This window comes from Hippoglossus hippoglossus, chromosome 16 (genome assembly GCF_009819705.1).
Source record: "Hippoglossus hippoglossus isolate fHipHip1 chromosome 16, fHipHip1.pri, whole genome shotgun sequence".
NCBI classification, from domain to species: domain Eukaryota; kingdom Metazoa; phylum Chordata; class Actinopteri; order Pleuronectiformes; family Pleuronectidae; genus Hippoglossus; species Hippoglossus hippoglossus.
This window is the reverse complement of record NC_047166.1, coordinates 310,982-315,967: the sequence shown is the minus strand read 5'-3', so window position 1 is coordinate 315,967 and position 4,986 is coordinate 310,982.

The window sequence follows — 4,986 nt, the reverse complement described above, 5'->3', positions numbered from 1 at the left end:
TTTCAATTGTTTGTTTTTTTCTGTAAGAAAACTTCCACTGTTTGATGACTCACCATGCACTCAGATGTTTACTCATTCTGCATCCAATCAGAAGTCTTTCTTGAATTTTAACTTCCTCCCTGAGACTAAATTCTGACAGTTGGTGACCTCAACTGTTTGATTGGTCGGTTAAATCCACATGCGAAGTGTGATGGAAATTTGACCTGGTGAGACTTCAAAAATAAAGAGATGCAAGACTTTTAGTCTTTTAAGAGGATTTTATTCCTTGCAAGGAAGGTCCGACAGTCATACAGTGTGCGATGAGCATTCTGCAGAGCGAGTGAACCCCAAACAGTTGCAGGTGTGATGGAAATCTGGAAATACAGAGGCTGGAAACACCAAAGTTATCCACGTGTATTTTAATAGGGGCTTTCTGCAGAAAGGATCAACACAGAGAGTCACAAGGATCTCAGAGTGAAGATGCAGGACAGTCAAATACAAGGATCTTATATAGGAGGACTAAGGCTGTCTCTCTGAACCAGTTCAGACTGGTTCTGTAGGCGCAGGAGAGAGAGGAGTCTAAACACAAACAACTGATTTACATGTGTTTCCTAAGGAGATAAGCAGACATACATTCCGTTCTTTGGAGGGTAAATAAGTGATAAAGGGTCTGACAGTTTTCAGGTCATCAACAGTTCAGACCATAAAACAGCTCAGGTCATAAAGGTCTTTAGACAGGGCTGCAAAAGTTACTCTTCAACTACAACATAGGTTTCTACCACACTTAGTTCATTTTTCCAGTACATTTCCCTCCTTTTTGTCATTTATGACAACATAAGAGAACTACTGTAAAAAAAAATCAAATACATCAATTCACAAAGATTCAAAATGCATCATCATCATCACTGTAGTGCAAAGCAAACTGCTGTTGTTGTGGACACAGGTCTGCGTCGCAGAAGGGAGTAAGGACTGATAAGAGCCGACTAAACAGCCAGTACAACATCCTCACATTCTTCATCACAGAGAGTTCTTCAGGTCCAATGCCCTCGTTTGCTGGACGTCAGAACAGAATCTCAAATGGGCTCAATCCATATTTTGGTCTAATTCTCATTCTCATCTGCATGAGAACAAGCGAGAAAGATTTAGTCCATGACAATCCAGTTTCCTCATAAAATTTAGCCAATTGTTTTTTAGTGTGCCATTTCTCTTCCCACCGCTCCACCACTGGATGGGTGGTAGACACAATGTTGTCTCAAATCAATGCCCAAATCTTTACTTAATTGTTTTAATGCCGCACTAACAAATGGAATCCAAATCATGCATGTGTGACAAAATTTCTGAGAGTAGTTGGAAAACCCCTTTGTGAACCAGTGTTGTAAAATACCAGCCAACATCGATCCTTTCGAAACATGTTCATCTCATGCGTTAACTTTGCATAATATGGAAACAGATAGTTTGGCAGACAAGGTTTCTCATCAGAGCCCACCCACACCCCATCTGTGTACATGCGGCCAACATCTCCTCCAAAGTGCACGCTCATCTGCTGTGGCTCTAAGTTGGAGTTCCTGCAGGTCAGCTGTGGGGGGGGTGGGGTCGACCTGTAAGAGAAAGCAGGTAGCGGCTGGCGAGCAGCTGCTTTCGCTGCTGCTTCCGCTCCGGGTCATTATTAGAAGTGTGAGCATCACATTCACATACTGCAACCTGTCTGGGGAGGAGGACAGCATCAAGCATCTGAGACACTAGAGCATGATGTGCAATTGGTTTGCCTCTGTTTCCAAATCGTGAAAAAATCATGTACTACACCAAATGCATATCTACTGTCAGTGTAGAGATTCACCCCTTTTCCCTTCAGCCAACTTGCTTCACTGAGAGCAGTGAGCTCTGCTGCTTGTGCAGACAGAAGCAGGGAGTGGTGGTGTAATCAATGCATCATGTGCTGTTACCACAGAGAAACACACTTGATTTGCTCCCGTGTCTGAATTGCGAGACGCTGATCCACAAACAGTTCAGTGTCTGGATTCTGCAGTGGTGTTTCCTGTAAGTCTGGTCTGGGGAAACACACTTCAGTTATTGTTACCACACAGTTGTGTTGTTCACCATCTCCTTCTGTTGGAAGAAGAGTAGCTGGGTTTAGAACATTACATCTTTTCACACTGATGTTAAGCATTTAAAATTACAGAAACAGCACATCTATGTTCATTCCAGAACATGCAACTTAGCGTTAAATTCTCTTTCACACAACTTTCTCTAAACCATCTTTTTTCAAAACATGCATCTCTCCCTTTGTGTTTGAGTGCAGTGCAGTGTAAATCTTCTGGATGCAGATACGTGGTGTCTGGACCACATGAGGATAGCAAAAATTAACACTTGAATTTTTCAGTGATGCCTCATATTATATTATATTATAATATCACCTCATATTAAGGGAGTCGTGAATTTTTCAACCACGGTGCTTCCTGAATCTAACACAGATCTAACAACTCATTCGCTCATCTTAGGATGTGTGTCACACATATCCCTCTTGATGACTGAATGTGTTGCTCCTAAATCTAAAAGGAATATAATCTCATTCCCTAGCACTGTGAGTTGGCATATTAGCATATACATCTCATTGATATTTAACATATGTTCCTATCAGTAGGTTATCTTTCTTCTCTAAAAAAAAAAAAATCTTTTACTTCTATGATAAGTGTTTGTGTTGGTGTGGTGCATTCACCCTCTAGATGTGTGAGGTGTTCCTCACGGTCTCGCTCTCTGTTCAAAGTTGCTGGTTCCTCCCTCTCCTCCACCCCCGCCTCGGTTCAATCAGCCTTGTCAGGTTGTTGTTTCTGCCCAATGTCCCTTCTCTCCACAGTGAAAACAAATGTCCTGATCATCATTCCATTCGCCGTCTCCCCTCCTTCCTTGAAATCCTCTTCTTTTGCATCTGCGATGTACCTCTGAACATTGTCAGTGAAGCTTTATGCAGATCAGTCTCTCTTTTCTTCTTCTTCTTTTCTTCATGTTTAATTAACTTCTTCGCATCAACGGCATGTGTTTTTATTAAGTTCTTCCCGAGTCCCACTTGATGCCTGTACGTTTTAACAGGCTGGCAACATCAGGTCACTTCAACCGTCGCGATCTGGGCTGGATCCTGTCCCAGTCCATATTGCCCCTTGTCTGGTGCGAGGTGAAGAGAGGAGTTGCGGGTCTGGAACGTTATTAGGTGGAGGAGGTGGTTGTGGAGCCTGGGCTCCTGCCTGCGGAACATCTGCTTCTGGTGGAGCTTGGTGTTGTCTGGTTGTCGTCTTCTCGGCGGGGAAGAGTCGAGGTCGGAAACCTGCATTTTGAGACACTGAGACATTTGTGAGGTGTTATCTGTCCCTGCCAGTGTGTGTTTTCTGTCCCTTTGATGCAATTCTTCTAACCACATTCCACATACCTTCCTATCTGCCTGAAATGTAAGATTTACTTTTCTGGCCTGACTTACTTTTTTCTTTCTCCTCTAGCTTCAGTCTCAGCTGTTTCAGCTGCCTTATACTAAAACTCCCCCAGCTGGAAACCCACATTCTTTCATCCACACTTGTATCAGACTTAGTGCTGTGTCACCATAGTTCCTTCACATGACGTTCATATTAGGATTACTCAGATCAGTTCCATTATCCAAATCTTTAAATTGTTCATTTACCCATGTAAAGAATTTTTTTTTTGTTATTAAGAATTAGTTACCTTAAGTCTTCAATCAATCTCCAAAACGCTATCGTAAGGAGCAAATAGGAAACGTAGCAATATAAACATCCTCAAAATAATGTAATACCCCCTATATAATATTACCAATAGTAATTTCCTTTTATTTACTTGGTCTCCGGTAATTTCTCAATTTATCTTTTTTTTTTTTTTTATCCATTTAATACACATTAAAAAATCCTGACCAACATGAATCATAGTGCCTTAAAGAAGTTCTCTACATAGCGCGCTTTTGGTGAGTTGCCTGACACAACGCAAATACAACTCAGTATCATGTCCTCTCTGTGGTTGCAGTCGAAACAACTCTTTAAAGTACCTCGTCAGTCCTTCCAGGTTTCTTCTAAACCTTGGTTAAAAATGTACGGGGCTTTCACCCGTCTGGAGGATCCAATCCTCATAGACCAACTTCTTCGTAACACTATGTCTGCTGGTAAAAAAAATAATAAATAAAAATACACTTGAAATCTCAGATCCTCACCAGATAGATCGCAGCGCTGAGACGATCCGGGCTCGGGTCTCGGGCCCTGCATCTCACCCGTCCTAATGGGGAGGTTAAGGTTGGAAACTTTTTTCCCAAGAAGATCACTCAACCATAGACACCGAGTCCAGATGCGTCCAGTTGTGCGATCCCACTTCTGACACCAAATTGTGATGGAAATCTGGAAATACAAGAGGCTGGAAAACACCAAAGTTATCCACGTGTATTTTAATAGGGGCTTTCTGCAGAAAGGATCAACACAAAGTCACAAGGATCTCAGAGTGAAGATGCAGGACACTCAAATACAAGGATCTTATATAGGAGGACTAAGGCTGTCTCTCAGAACCAGTTCAGACTGGTTCTGTAGACGCAGGAGAGAGAGGAGTCTAAACACAAACAACTGATTTACATGTGTTTCCTTTGGAGATAAGCAGACATACATTCCGTTCTTTGGAGGGTAAATAAGTGATAAAGGGTCTGGCAGTTTTCAGGTCATCAACAGTTCAGACCATAAAACAGCTCAGGTCATAAAAGTCTTTAGACAGGGCTGCAAAAGTTACTCTTCAACTATAAAATAGGTTTCAACCACACTTAGTTCATTTTTCCAGTACACAGGCGTATGCTTTTTATGCAGATACAATGAAAAAATGTGTGTGAGAGTGTGTGTGTGAGAACTATGTGTTGACTATGTGTTGTGAGATCTACGTGTGTGAACTGAGTGAATATTAGAATCCCAGGAGGTAAGACCCAGACACATGCTGAAGGCCTCTTGGAGTTCTTGGTGGAGGGAGACAAACCTACTC